Source organism: Pongo pygmaeus, chromosome 3 (genome assembly GCF_028885625.2).
Source record: "Pongo pygmaeus isolate AG05252 chromosome 3, NHGRI_mPonPyg2-v2.0_pri, whole genome shotgun sequence".
NCBI lineage: Eukaryota > Metazoa > Chordata > Mammalia > Primates > Hominidae > Pongo > Pongo pygmaeus.
In genome coordinates this window covers 63,554,886-63,569,369 of record NC_072376.2, presented here as the reverse complement: position 1 = coordinate 63,569,369, position 14,484 = coordinate 63,554,886, and the positions used below count along the sequence as shown (strand labels likewise).

Here is a 14,484-nt window from a genome sequence, read left to right as displayed (position 1 = left end):
TTATTTTAAAAAATTGACAAGCTTTACCCTGGAAGGCTTATACACAATTTAAACACCCCTTATAGTATAAGAAAGTGCCCATTTCACTGCACCTTTGCCAGCACAGGGTATTATAATTTAGTAAGTCATTTTTTGTTTGATTATTTTAAATAGATAAAAGACCTCATATTACTTTACTTGTCACATTTCAACATCTTTCCTTAGCTTATTAGCTCTATTTCTTTTCTGTCTGTAAATGGTTGTTGTTGTTTTGTTCTTTGAGACAGGGTCTTGCTCTGTCACCAGGCTGGACTGTAGTGGCATAATCATGCCTCACTGCAGCCTTGACCTGCCAGGCTCAAACTTCAGCATTCTGAGTAGCTGGGACTACAAGTGTGCACCACCACTCCCAGATAATTTTTTTTCTTTTTTTGGATAGAGACAGGGTCTCACTGTGTTGTCCAGAGCAGTCTCTAGCTCCTGGCCTTAAGCAATCCTCCTGCATTAGCTTCTGAAATTGCTGGAATTTCAGGCATGAGCCACCATGCCTGGCCTGGGCTAGTCCTATATTCTCTAGAGTTCTCTTTACTTTGTGCTAGCCAATCTCTCATTATGCTGTTCACCTGTTATAATGAATAATTCTCTGTATTAAATTTTACCACTTTAAACTTTTGAGTGGTTTATGCTTCCTGATTGGACTCTGACTAATATGCTAGGAAGGGTCCCAGGAGATAAACCCACACAGATGGGATTTGGACATAGGTTTGGTTTCCCAGGGGGCAGTGCTGAGCTCTTTGCCAGTGGGAAATGGGATGCTGGTGATTTCCAGGAAGTGACCTCACAATGACTCAAGCTACCACTTACTGTTGTTTGTGACAAAATGCCAGCTGAGGCACATGCCTTGGGAGCTAAGTGGTTGCTGCACTTGACCACTATGAAGACTGGTGTGGGAAGGGTCGTTTTGGATGCACTTGAGCAGGGGTCCCCAACCCCTGAGCCATGGAGCCGTAAGGAGCCACACAGCAGGAGGTGAGTGGTGTCAAGTGAGGGAGTGAGGGAAGCTTGGTCTGTATTTACAGCCACTCCCCTTTGCTCACATTCCCGCCTGAGCTCCACCTTCTCAGATCAGCAGCAGCATTAGATTCTCATAGGAGAACGCACCCTGTTGTGAGCCGTGCATGTGAGGGATCTAGGTTGCGCTGTCCTTATGAGAATCTAATACCTATTGATCTGTCACTTTCTCCCATCACGCTCAGGTGGGACCATCTAGTTGCGGGAAAACAAGCTTAACATGCCCACTGATTCTACATTATGGTGAGTTCTATAATTATTTTATTATATATTACAGTGTAATAATGGAAATAAAGTGCCTAATAAATGTAATGTGCTTAAATCTTTTGGCGCAGCTCCTACCTCCCGGCAGCCTCTCCGGGCCCAGAACTTTCTCCAGTCAGCCTCTACAGACCAAGCTCATGACTCACAGTGGCCTATTTAGGCCCATACCCTACCTCACGGCAGTCTCCGCAGATGAGGCTACTGCCTCACAACAGCCTCCACAGGCACAGCTCCATCGTTACAATGGCCTCTTTAGACCCAGTTCCTGCCTCCCAGGCTTCTCTCCAGGCCCTGAACTTTCTCAAGTCGACCTCACCAGACCCAGCTCCTGCCACTCATTGGACTCCCAAGGGCCAGCTTTTGCCTCACAGCCACCTTCCAAGACCCAGCCCCTGTTGTACAGTGGCCTCTTGAGGCCCATCTTCTGACTCCGGGCAGCCTGTACAGGCCCAGCTCCTGCCTTACAACAGCCTCTTTAGTCCCAGCTCCTGCCTCTTTGCAGGAGGCCCAAATGTCCTCAAGTCCAGGCCACAAAATCCAGGGCCAAAATGTCCACAAGTCGGCCTCTCAGGGCCCAGCTCCTGCCTTTCGTTGGCATCTCCAGGCCCAGCTGCTGCCCCCAGGTGGCCTGTACAGGCCGTGCTCTTTCTTCTGACTGTGTCTGGAGGTCCAACTCCTGCCTCAGAACAACCTCTTTTGGCTCAGCTCCTGCCCAGCTCCTAGTGGCCTTTGTAGGCCCAAAACTGCCTCAAGTCAAGCTTTCCAGGCCCACCTTCTGCCTCCCAATGGCCTGGACAGGCCCAGCTCCTGCGTGACAATGGCCTCTCCAGGCCCAGCTTTTGCCTCACAGAAGCCTTCCCCAAACAAGGTCCTGCCTGCCTCCCAGCAGCCTCAACAGGCCCAGATCCTGCTTCACACTAATCTCATTAGGCCCAGCTCATACCTCACCGTGGCCTCTCCAGGCCCAGCTCCTGCCCCTCGACAGGCTGTCCGTGCCCGAAACTTCCTCAAGTCGGCCTCTCCAGGCACAGCTCCTGCCTAACATTGGCCTCTTTAGGCACAGCTCATGCCTTGGTGGCCTCTCCAGGCCCAGCTCCTGCATCCCAGCACCTTCTCTAGACCGAGAACTTTCTCAAGTCTGCCATTCCAGGCCCAACTCGTGCCTTCCGTCAGCATCTACAGGCTCAACCTCTGCCTCACAGCACACTTTCCCAGCCCAGCATGTGCCTCACCGCAACCCCCTAGGCCAAGCTCCTCAAGTGGGCCTCTCCAGGCCCAGCTCTTCCTCCCGGTGGCCGCTGCAGGCCCAGACTGTTGTCAAGTCGGCCTGTCCAGGGTCAGCTCCTGCCTCCCGGTGGCCTCTGCAGGCCCAGGTCGTCCTCAAGTCGGCCTCCACAGGCCCAGCTCCAGCCTCTCGGCGGCCTCTCCGGGTGCAAAAGTTCCTCGAGTCAGCCTCTCCAGACCCAGCTCCTCCTGCCTCCCAGTGGCCTCTTTCAGCCCAGCCCAGCTCATGCCCCCTGGCGGCCTTCCCAGGCCCTGCTTTTGACTTTTGGCGGCCCCTGCAGGCCCCAATTTGACCTCCAGTCAGCCTCTCCAGGCCCGGCCTCCTGCCTCCCGAAGGCCTGCACAGGCCCAGCCTCTGCCTCACAGCAGACTATCCACGCCCAGCTAGCCCTCGCCTCACTGCGGCCTCCCCAGTCCAAAGCTCCTGCCTCTCAGGCGCTTCAGCAGGCCCAGCTCCCACCTGCCAGTGGCCTCTTCAGGCCCATGGGGCTCATTCCTCACAATGGCCTTTCCAGGCCCAGTTTTTCCCTTCCGGCGGCCTCTGCGGGCCCAGAACCTCCTCAAGTTGGCCTCTCCAGACCCACTTGCAGCCTCCCGGTGTCCTCTCTGTGCCCAGTTCTTCCTCCCGGCTGCGTCTCCAGGCCCGACTCTGGCCTCCCAACAACTCTTTGGACTCAGCTCCCGCCCAGCTCCCGGTGGCCCTGGTAGGCCCACAACTTCCTGAAGCCAAGCTCCCCAGGCCCAGCTCAGGCCTCATGGTGGCCTCTCCAGGCTCAGCTCCTGCCCTCTGACGGCGTCTCCAGGCTCCAAACGGCGTCCGGCCGGTGGGCTCCTTCTGGCCCAGCTTGGGCCTCCCGGCAACCTCTGCAGGCCCAGATCGTCCTGAAATCGGCCTCTCCAGGCCCAGCTCCGGCCTCCCAGCAAGCAAGCTCTTTTGGCTCAGCTCCTGCCCAGCTCCCGCTGGCCTTTGTAGGCCCCGAACTTTCTCCAACCAAGCACTTCACGCCCACCTCCTGCCTCCCGGTGCCTGAACTGGCCCAGTTCTGGCTGAAGAACAGCCTCTGCAGGCCCCGCTCTTGCCTCCCAGGGGCCTCTCCAGGCCCGGCTCTCGACCCACGGCGGCCTTCCGGGGCCAACTCCCTGCCTGCCTCCCGGCAGCCTGCGAGCGGCCCAGCTCCTCCCTCATGGTGGCCTGTTGAGGCCCAACTCATGCCTTTGGCACCCTGCCCAGAGGCGTGAGCCCCTGCCTCACACTGGCCTCTCTCACGCTAGGACTTCTCTCAGCGTGAGAGAGGACCTCAGCATGAGAGAGGACCTGTGAGAGGACCTGTCTCAGCGTGAGAGAGGACCTGTGAGAGGACCTCTCTCACACTGAGAGAGGACCCTCTCAGAGGACCTCTCTCACGCTGAGAGAGGTCCTCCCTCACGCTGGCCAGTTGAGGCCCAATTCATGCCTCTGGCACCCTGCCCAGAGGCGTGAGACCCCGCCTCACATTGGCCTCTCTCAGCATGAGAGAGGACATGTTAGAGGACCTCTCAGCGTGAGACAGGACCTCTTTCAACGTGAGAAGGGACCTCTCTCAGCGTGAGAGAGGACCCCTCTCAGAGGACCTCTCTCAGCGTGAGAGAGGACCCCTCTCAGAGGACCTCTCTCAGCGTGAGAGAGGACCCCTCTCAGAGGACCTCTCTCAGCGTGAGAGAGGACCCCTCTCAGAGGACCTCTCTCAGGGTGAGAGAGGACCCCTCTAAGAGGACCTCTCTCAGGGTGAGAGAGGACCCCTCTAAGAGGACCTCTCAGCGTGAGAGAGGACCCCTCTCAGAGGGCCTCTCTCACGCTGGCCTGTTGAGGCCCAACTCATGCCTCTGGCACCCTGCCCAGAGGTCTGAGCCCCTGCCTCACACTGGCCTCTCTCACGCTGAGAGAGGTCCTCTCTCACGCTAGGACTTCTCAGTGTGAGAGAGGAACTCAGCGTGAGAGAGGACCTGTCAGAGGACCTCTCTCACACTGAGAGAGGTCCTCCCTCACGGTAGCTTGTTGAGGCCCAGCTCATGACTCTGGTGGCCTCTCCAGGCCCAGTCCCTGCCTGTTGGCTGGCGGCTTCTAGATGCCCAGCCTCTACCTCAACAGTGGGCCCTCCAGGCCCACCTCTTACCTCGCCGTGGCCTCCTCGGGCCAGGCTCCCTCCTCGGGACGGCCTCTGCAGGCCCAGGTCCTGCCTCACGGAGGCCCTCCGGAGGCCAAGCTCATACGTCATGGCGGCCTCTCCCGGCCTGGCGTTTGCTCCTTTGCATGTGCTCCAGGCCCTGCACTTCCTCCAGTCGGCCTCTCCAGGCCCAGCTCTTCCTCCCGGCGGCCTCTGCAGGCCCAGACTGTCGTCAAGTCGGCCTGCCCTGCCTCCTGGCGGCCTCTGCAGGCCTGGGGTGGCCAACTTGAGGACGACTTGGGCCTGTAGAGGCCGCTGGGAGGAAGAGCTGGGCCTCTAGAGGCCGCCTGGAGGAAGTGCAGGGTCTGGAGCGCATGCAAGGGAGCAAATGCCAGGCCGAGAGAGGCCGCCGTGACGCATGAGCTTGGCCTCCGGAGGGCCTCCGCGAGGCAGGAGCTGGGCCTGGAGAGGCCACTGGAGTCATGAGCTGGGCCTCAACAGGCCAGCGTGATGGAGGACCTCTCAGCGTGAGAGAGGCCTGGGCAGGGTGCCAGAGGCATGAGTTGGGCCTGAACAGGCCACCGTGAGGGAGGAGCTGGGCTGCACGCAGGCTGCCAGGAGGCAGGCAGGGACTTGGTCCTGGGAGGCCGCCGTGGGGTGACAGCTGGGTCTGGAGAGGCCCCTGGGAGGCAACAGCGGGGCCTGCAGAGGCTCTTCTCCAGCCAGAGCTGGGTCTGTACAGGCCACCGGGAGGCAGGACGTGGGCCTGAAGAGCTTGGCTGCAGAAACTTCGGGGCCTACAAATGCCAGCAGGAGCTGAGCCAAAAGAGCTTGCTTGCTGGGAGTCAGGAGCTGGGCTGGGAGACGCAGCCTGGAGGAACAGCTGGGCCTGCAGAGGCCGCCATGAGGGAGGCAGAGGCTGGGCCTCCTCAAGTCGGCCTCTCCAGACCCACTTGCAGCCTCCCGGCATCCTCTCTGGGCCCAGTTCTTCCTCCCTGCTGCGTCTCCAGGCCCGACTCCGGCCTCCCAACAACCTCTTTGGACTCATCTCCCGCCCAGCTCCCGGCGGCCCTGGTAGGCCCACAACTTCCTGAAGCCAAGCTCCCCAGGCCCAGCTCAGGCCTCACGGTGGCCTCTCCAGGCTCAGCTCCTGCCCTCCGATGGTGTCTCCAGGCTCCAAATGGCGTCCGGTTGGTGGACTCCTCCTGGCCCAGCTTGGGCCTCCTAGCAACCTCTGCAGGCCCAAGTCATCCTGAAGTCGGCCTCTCCAGGCCCAGCTCCGGCCTCCCAGCAAGCAAGCTCTTTTGGCTCAGCTCCTGCCCAGCTCCCGCTGGCCTTTGTAGGCCCCGAACTTTCTCCAGCCAAGCTCTTCAGGCCCACCTCCTGCCTCCCGGTGCCTGAACTGGCCCAGCTCTGGCTGGAGAACAGTCTCTGCAGGCCCCACTGTTGCCTCCCAGGGGCCTCTCCATACACGGCTCTCGACCCACGGCGGCCTCCCGGGGCCAACTCCCTGCCTGCCTCCCGGCAGCCTGCGAGCGGCCCAGCTCCTCCCTCATGGTGGCCTGTTGAGGCCCAACTCATGACTTTGGCACCCTGCCCAGAGGCCTGAGCCCCTGCCTCACACTAGCCTCTCTCACGCTAGGACTTCTCTCAGTGTGAGAGAGGACCTCAGCGTGAGAGAGGACCTGTGAGAGGACCTCTCTCAGTGTGAGAGAGGACCTGTGAGAGGACCCCTCTCAGCGTGAGAGAGGACCCTCTCAGAGGACCTCTCTCACGCTGAGAGAGGATCCCTCTCAGAGGAACTCACGCTGAGAGAGGATCCCTCTCAGAGGAACTCCCTCACACTGAGAGAGGTCTTCCCTCACGCTGGCCTGTTGAGGCCCAATTCATGCCTCTGGCACCCTGCCCAGAGGCGTGAGCCCCTGCCACACACTGGCCTCACGCTGAGGTCCTCTCTCACGCTAGGACTTCTCTCAGCGTGAGAGAGGACCTCAGCGTGAGAGAGGACATGTTAGAGGACCTCTCAGTGTGAGAGAGGACCCCTCTCAGAGGACCTCTCTCAGCGTGAGAGAGGACCCCTCTCAGAGGACCTCTCTCAGCGTGAGAGAGGACCCCTCTCAGAGGACCTCTCTCAGCGTGAGAGAGGACCCCTCTAAGAGGACCTCTCAGTGTGAGAGAGGACCCCTCTCAGAGGGCCGCTCTCACGCTGGCCTGTTGAGGCCCAACTCATGCCTATGGCACCCTACCCAGAGGCGTGAGCCCCTGCCTCACACTGGCCTCTCTCACGCTGAGAGAGGTCCTCTCTCACGCTAGGATTTCTCAGTGTGAGAGAGGACCTCTCAGCGTGAGAGAGGACCCCTCTCAGAGGACCTCTCTCAGCGTGAGAGAGGACCCCTCTCAGAGGACCTCTCTCAGCGTGAGAGAGGACCCCTCTCAGAGGACCTCTCTCAGCGTGAGAGAGGACCCCTCTCAGAGGACCTCTCTCACGCTGAGAGAGGTCCTCCCTGACGGTAGCTTGTTGAGGCCCAGCTCATGAATCTGGTGGCCTCTCCAGGCCCAGTCCCTGCCTGTTGGCTGGCGGCTTCTAGAGGCCCAGCCTCTACCTCAACAGTGGGCCCTCCAGGCCCACCTCTTGCCTCGCCGTGGCCTCCTCGGGCCAGGCTCCCGCCTCGGGACGGCCACCGCAGGCCCAGCTCCTGCCTCACGGAGGCCCTCCGGAGGCCAAGCTCATGCATCACGGTGGCCTCTCCCGGCCTGGCGTTTGCTCCTTTGCATGCGCTCCAGGCCCTGCACTTCCTCCAGTCGGCCTCTCCAGGCCCATCTCTTCCTCCTGGCGGCCTCTGCAGGCCCAGACTGTCATCAAGTCGGCCTGTCCTGCCTCTCGGCGGCCTCTGCAGGCCCGGGGTGGCCACCTTGAGGACGCCGTGGGCCTGTAGTGGTGGCTGGGAGGAAGAGCTGGGCCTGGAGAGGCCGACTGGAGGAAGTGCAGGGTCTGGAGCGCATGCAAGGGAGCAAATGCCAGGCCAGGAGAGGCCGCCATGACGTATGAGCTTGGCCTCCGGAGGGCCTCCGCAAGGCAGGGGCTGGGCCTGGAGAGGCCACCGGAGTCATGAGCTGGGCCTCAACAGGCCAGCGTGATGGAGGACTTCTCTCAGCGTGAGAGAGGCCAGTGTGAGGCAGGGGCTCACGCCTCTGGGCAGGGTGCCAGAGGCATGAGTTGGGCCTGAACAGGCCACTGTGAGGGAGCAGCTGGGCTGCACGCGGGCTGCCAGGAGGCAGGCAGGGACTTGGTCCTGGGAGGCCACCGTGGGGCGACAGCTGGTCTGGAGAGGCCCCTGGGAGGCAACAGCGGGGCCTGCAGAGGCTCTTCTCCAGCCAGAGCTGGGCCTGTACAGGCCACCGGGAGGCAGGACGTGGGCCTGAAGAGCTTGGCTGCAGAAACTTCGGGGCCTACAAACGCCAGCAGGAGCTGAGCCAAAAGAGCTTGCTTGCTGGGAGTCAGGAGCTGGGCTGGGAGACGCAGCCTGGAGGAACAGCTGGGCCTGCAGAGGCCGCCATGAGGGAGGCAGAGGCTGGGCCTCCTCAAGTCGGCCTCTCCAGACCCACTTGCAGCCTCCTGGCATCCTCTCTGGGCCCAGTTCTTCCTCCCTGCTGCATCTCCAGGCCCTACTCCTGCCTCCCAACAACCTCTTTGGACTCATCTCCCGCCCAGCTCCCGGCGGCCCTGGTAGGCCCACAACTTCCTGAAGCCAAGCTCCCCAGGCCCAGCTCAGGCCTCACGGTGGCCTCTCCAGGCTCAGCTCCTGCCCTCCGACAGCGTCTCCAGGCCCCAAACGGCGTCCGGTTGGTGGACTCCTCCTGGCCCAGCTTGGGCCTCCCGGCAACCTCTGCAGGCCCAGGTCATCCTGAAGTCGGCCTCTCCAGGCCCAGCTCCGGCCTCCCAGCAAGGAAGCTCTTTTGGCTCAGCTCCTGCCCAGCTCCTGCTGGCCTTTGTAGGCCCCAAACTTTCTCCAGCCAAGCTCTTCATGCCCACCTCCTGCCTCCCGGTGCCTGAACTGGCCCAGCTCTGGCTGGAGAACAGCCTCTGCAGGCCCCGCTCTTGCCTCCCAGGGGCCTCTCCAGGCCCGGCTCTCGACCCACGGCGGCCTCCCGGGGCCAACTCCCTGCCTGCCTCCCGGCAGCCTGCGAGCGGCCCAGCTCCTCCCTCATGGTGGCCTGTTGAGGCCCAACTCATGCCTTTGGCACCCTGCCCAGAGGCGTGAGCCCCTGCCTCACACTGGCCTCTCTCATGCTGAGAGAGGTCCTCTCTCACGCTGGGACTTCTCAGTGTGAGAGAGGACCTCAGCGTGAGAGAGGACCTGTGAGAGTACCTCTCTCAGTGTGAGAGAGGACCTGTGAGAGGACCTCTCTCAGCGTGAGAGAGGACCCCTCTCAGCGTGAGAGACGACCCCTCTCAGCGTGAGAGAGGACCCCTCTCAGCGTGAGAGAGGACTCTCTCAGAGGACCTCTCTCATGCTGAGAGAGGATCCCTCTCAGAGGAACTCCCTCACACTGAGAGAGTTCCTCCCTCACGCTGGCCTGTTGAGGCCCAATTCATGCCTCTGGCACCCTGCCCAGAGGCGTGAGCCCCTACCACACACTGGCCTCTCTCAGCGTGAGAGAGGACATGTTAGAGGACCTCTCAGTGTGAGAGAGGACCTCTTTCAGCGTGAGAAGGGACCTCTCTCAGTGTGAGAGAGGACCCCTCTCAGAGGACCTCTCTCAGCGTGAGAGAGGACCCCTCTCAGAGGACCTCTCTCAGCGTGAGAGAGGACCCCTCTCAGAGGACCTCTCTCAGCGTGAGAGAGGACCCCTCTCAGAGGACCTCTCTCAGCGTGAGAGAGGACCCCTCTAAGAGGACCTCTCAGCATGAGAGAGGACCCCTCTCAGAGGGCCTCTCTCACGCTGGCCTGTTGAGGCCCAACTCGTGCCTCTGGCACCCTGCTCAGAGGCGTGAGCCCCTGCCTCACACTGGCCTCTCTCACACCGAGAGAGGTCCTCTCTCACGCTGGGACTTCTCAGTGTGAGAGAGGACCTCTCGCAGCGTGAGAGAGGACCTCTCGCAGCGTGAGAGAGGACCTCTCGCAGCGTGAGAGAGGACCCCTCTCAGAGGACCTCTCTCAGAGGACCTCTGTCAAGCTGAGAGAGGTGCTCCCTCACGGTAGCTTTTTGAGGCCCAGCTCATGACTCTGGTGGCCTCTCCAGGCCCAGCCCCTGCCTGTTGGCTGGTGGCTTCTAGATGCCCAGCCTCTACCTCAACAGTGGGCCCTCCAGGCCCACCTCTTGCCTCGCCGTGGCCTCCTCGGGCCAGGCTCCCACCTCGCGGCGGCCTCCGCAGGCCCAGCTCCTGCCTCACGGAGGCCCTCCGGAGGCCAACCTCATGCATCACGGCGGCCTCTCCCGGCCTGGCATTTGCTCCTTTGCATGCACTCCAGGCCCTGCACTTCCTCCAGTCGGCCTCTCCAGGCCCAGCTCTTCCTCCCAGCGGCCTCTGCAGGCCCAGACTGTCGTCAAGTCGGCCTGTCCTGCCTCCCGGCGGCATCTGCAGGCCTGGGGTGGCCAACTTGAGGATGACTTGGGCCTGTAGAGTCCGCTGGGAGGAAGAGCTGGGCCTGGAGAGGCCGACTGGAGGAAGTGCAGGGTCTGGAGCGCATGCAAGGGCGCAAATGCCAGGCCGGGAGAGGCCACCATGACGCATGAGCTTGGCCTCCGGAGGGCCTCCGCAAGGCAGGGGCTGGGCCTGGAGAGGCCACCGGAGTCACGAGCTGGGCCTCAACAGGCCAGCGTGATGGAGGACCTCTCAGCGTGAGAGAGGCCAGTGTGAGGCAGGGGCTCACGCCTCTGGGCAGGGTGCCAGAGGCATGAGTTGGGCCTGAACAGGCCACCGTGAGGGAGGAGCTGGGCTGCACGTCGGCTGCCGGGAGGCAGGCAGGGACTTGGTCCCGGGAGGCCGCCGTGGGACGACAGCTGGGTCTGGAGATTCCCCTGGGAGGCAACAGCGGGGCCTGCAGAGGCTCTTCTCCAGCCAGAGCTGGGCCTGTACAGGCCACCAGGAGGCAAGACGTGGGCCTGAAGAGCTTGGCTGCAGAAACTTCGGGGCCTACAAACGCCAGCAGGAGCTGAGCCAAAAGAGCTTGCTTGCTGGGAGTCAGGAGCTGGGCTGGGAGACGCAGCCTGGAGGAACAGCTGGGCCTGCAGAGGCCGCCATGAGGGAGGCAGAGGCTGGGCCTCCTCAAGTCGGCCTCTCCAGACCCACTTGCAGCCTCCCGGCATTCTCTCTGGGCCCAGTTCTTCCTCCCTGCTGCATCTCCAGGCCCGACTCTGGCCTCCCAACAACCTCTTTGGACTCAGCTCCCGCCTAGCTCCCAGTGGCCCTGGTAGGCCCACAACTTCCTGAAGCCAAGCTCCCCAGGCCCAGCTCAGGCCTCACGGTGGCCTCTCCAGGCTCAGCTCCTGCCCTCTGAAAGCGTCTCCAGGCCCCAAACGGCGTCCGGTCGGTGGGCTCCTCTAGGCCCAGCTTGGGCCTCCCAGTGGCCTCTGCAGGCCCAAATTGTCCTGAAGTCGGCCTCTCCAGGCCCAGCTCCGGCCTCCCGGCGGCCTCTCCAGGCACAACGCGTCCTCAATGAGGGCCCCTCCGGTGCCAGCTCCTGCCTCCCGTTGGCCTCTAGAGGCCCGGCCTCTACCTCACAGTGGGCCCTCCAGGCCCACCTGTTGCCTGGCACCGTGGCCTCCTCGGGCCAGGCTCCCACCTTGGGGCGGCCTCCGCAGGCCCAGCTCCTGCCTCCCGGAGGCCAAGCTGGGACGTCATGGCGGCATTTTGCGGCCTAGCCTTTGCTCCTTTGCATCCACTCCAGGCACTGGACTTCCTCCAGTCGGCCTCTCCATGCCCAGCTCTTCCTCCTGGTGGCCTCTGCAGGCCCAGACTGCCCTTGAGTCGTCTCTCCAGGGCCAGCTCCGGCCTCCCGGCAGCCTCTGCAAGCCCAAGTCATCCTCAAGTTGGCCTGGAATTGGGCCTGGAAGAGCTGCAAGGCAGCCTCCCTGGGCCCAGCTCCGTCCTCTCGGCAGCCTCTCCAGGTGCAAAACTTCAAGTCAAGGCCAGGCGTGGTGGCTCACACCTGTAATCCCAGCACTTTGGGAGGTTGAGGTGGGCGGATCATGAGGTCAGGAGATCGAGACCATCCTGGCTAAAACGGTGAAACCCCGTTTCTACTAAAAATACAAAAAATTAGCCGGGAGCGGTAGCGGGCGCCTGTAGTCCCAGCTACTAGGGAGGCTGAGGCAGGAGAATGGCGTGAACCCGGGAGGCAGAACTTGCTGTGAGCCGAGATAGCACCACTGCACTCCGGCCTCGGCTAAAGAGCGAGACTCTTCCCCTAACTCATTTTATGAGGCCAGCATCATCCTGATACAAAAGCCTGGCAGAGGCACAACAAAAAAAGAGAATTTTAGACCAATATCCTTGATGAGCATTGATGCAAAAATCCTCAATAAAATACTGGCAAACAGAATCCAGCAGCACATCAAAAAGCTTATCCACCATGATCAAGTGGGCTTCATCCCTGGGATGCAAGGCTGGTTCAATATATGCAAATCAATAAATGTAATCCAGCATATAAACAGAACCAAAGTCAAAAACCACATGATTATCTCAATAGATGCAGAAAAGGCCTTTGACAAAATTCAACAACGTTTCATGCTAAAAACTCTCAATAAATTAGGTATTGATGGGTCGTATCTCAAAATAATAAAAGCTATTTATGACAAACCCACAGCCAATATCATACTGAATGGGCAAAAACTGGAAGCATTCCCTTTGAAAACTGGCACAAGACAGGGATGCCCTCTCTCACCACTCCTATTCAACATAGTGTTGGAAGTGCTTGCCAGGGCAATTAGGCAAGAGAAGGAAATCAAGGGTATTCAATTAGGAAAAGAGGAAGTCAAATTGTCCCTGTTTGCAGATGACATGATAATATATCTAGAAAACCCCATTGTCTCAGCCCAAAATCTCCTTCAGCTGATAAGCAACTTCAGCAAAGTCTCAAGATACAAAATCAATGTAGAAAAATCACAAGCATTCTTATACATCAATAACAGACAAACAGAGAGCCAAATCATGAATGAACTCCCATTCACAATTGCTTCAAAGAGAATAAAATACCTAGGAATCCAACTTACAAGGGATGTGAAGGACCTCTTCAAGGAGAACTACAAACCACTGCTCAATGAAATAAAAGAGGATACAAACAAATGGAAGAACATTCCATGCTCATGGGTAGGAAGAATCAATATCATGAAAATGGCCATCCTTCCCAAGGTAATTTACAGATTCAATGCCATCCCCATCAAGCTACCAATGACTTTCTTCACAGAATTGGAAAAAACTACTTTAAAGTTCATATGGAACCAAAAAAGAGCCCGCATCGCCAAGTCAATACTAAGCCAAAAGAACAAAGCTGGAGGCATCACGCTACCTGACTTCAAACTATACTACAAGGCTACAGTAACCCAAACAGCATGGTACTGGTACCAAAACAGAGATATAGATCAATGGAACAGAACAGAGCCCTCAGAAATAATGCCACATATCTACAAGTATCTGATCTTTGACAAACCTGAGAAAAACAAGCAATGGGGAAAGGATTCCCTATTTAATAAATGGTGCTGGGAAAACTGGCTAGCCATATGTAGAAAGCTGAAACTGGATCCCTTCCTTACACCTTATACAAAAATCAATTCAAGATGGATTAAAGACTTAAATGTTAGACTGAAAACCATAAAAACCCTAGAAGAAAACCTAGGCAATACCATTCAGGACATAGGCATGGGCAAGGACTTTATGTCAAAAACACCAAAAGCAACGGCAACAAAAGACAAAATTGACAAATGGGATCTAATTAAACTAAAGAGCTTCTGCACAGCAAAGGAAACTACCATCAGAGTGAACAGGCAACCTACAAAATGGGAGAAAATTTTTGCAACCTACTCATCTGACAAAGGGCTAATATCCAGAATCTACAATGAACTCCAACAAATTTACAAGAAAAAAACAACCCCATCAAAAAGTGGGCGAAGGACATGAACAGACACTTCTCAAAAGAAGACATTTATGCAGCCAAAAAACACATGAAAAAATGCTCACCATCACTGGCCATCAGAGAAATGCAAATCAAAACCACAATGAGATACCATCTCACACCAGTTAGAATGGCAATCATTAAAAAGTCAGGAAACAACAGGTGCTGGAGAGGATGTGGAGAAATAGGAACACTTTTACACTGTTGGTGGGTCTGTAAAGTAGTTCAACCCTTGTGGAAGTCATTGTGGCAATTCCTCAGGGATCTAGAACTAGAAATACCATTTGACCCAGTCTTCCCATTACTGGGTATATACCCAAAGGACTATAAATCATGCTGCTATAAAGACGCATGCACACGTATGTTTATTGCGGCATTATTCACAATAGCAAAGACTTGGAACCAACCCAAATGTCCAGCAATGATAGACTGGATTAAGAAAATGTGGCACATATACACCATGGAATACTATGCAGCCATAAAAAATGATGAGTTCACGTCCTTTGTAGGGACATGGATGAAATTGGCAATCATCGTTCTCAGTAAACTATCACAAGAACAAAAAACCAAACTCCGTATATTCTCACTCATAGGTGGGAATTGAACAATGAGAACACATGGACCCA

The 14,484-nt window shown here is 58.1% G+C and overlaps 2 pseudogenes; one reads left to right on the top strand and one right to left on the bottom strand.

Moving 5' to 3' along the window:
* Positions 1-5,078: 5,078 nt before the first annotated feature.
* Positions 5,079-5,646, bottom strand: LOC134739505 (putative uncharacterized protein FLJ46235; annotated as a pseudogene).
* A 1,628-nt stretch (positions 5,647-7,274) lies between these two features.
* LOC134739504 (putative uncharacterized protein FLJ44672) lies at positions 7,275-13,513 on the top strand (annotated as a pseudogene).
* Positions 13,514-14,484: the final 971 nt, after the last annotated feature.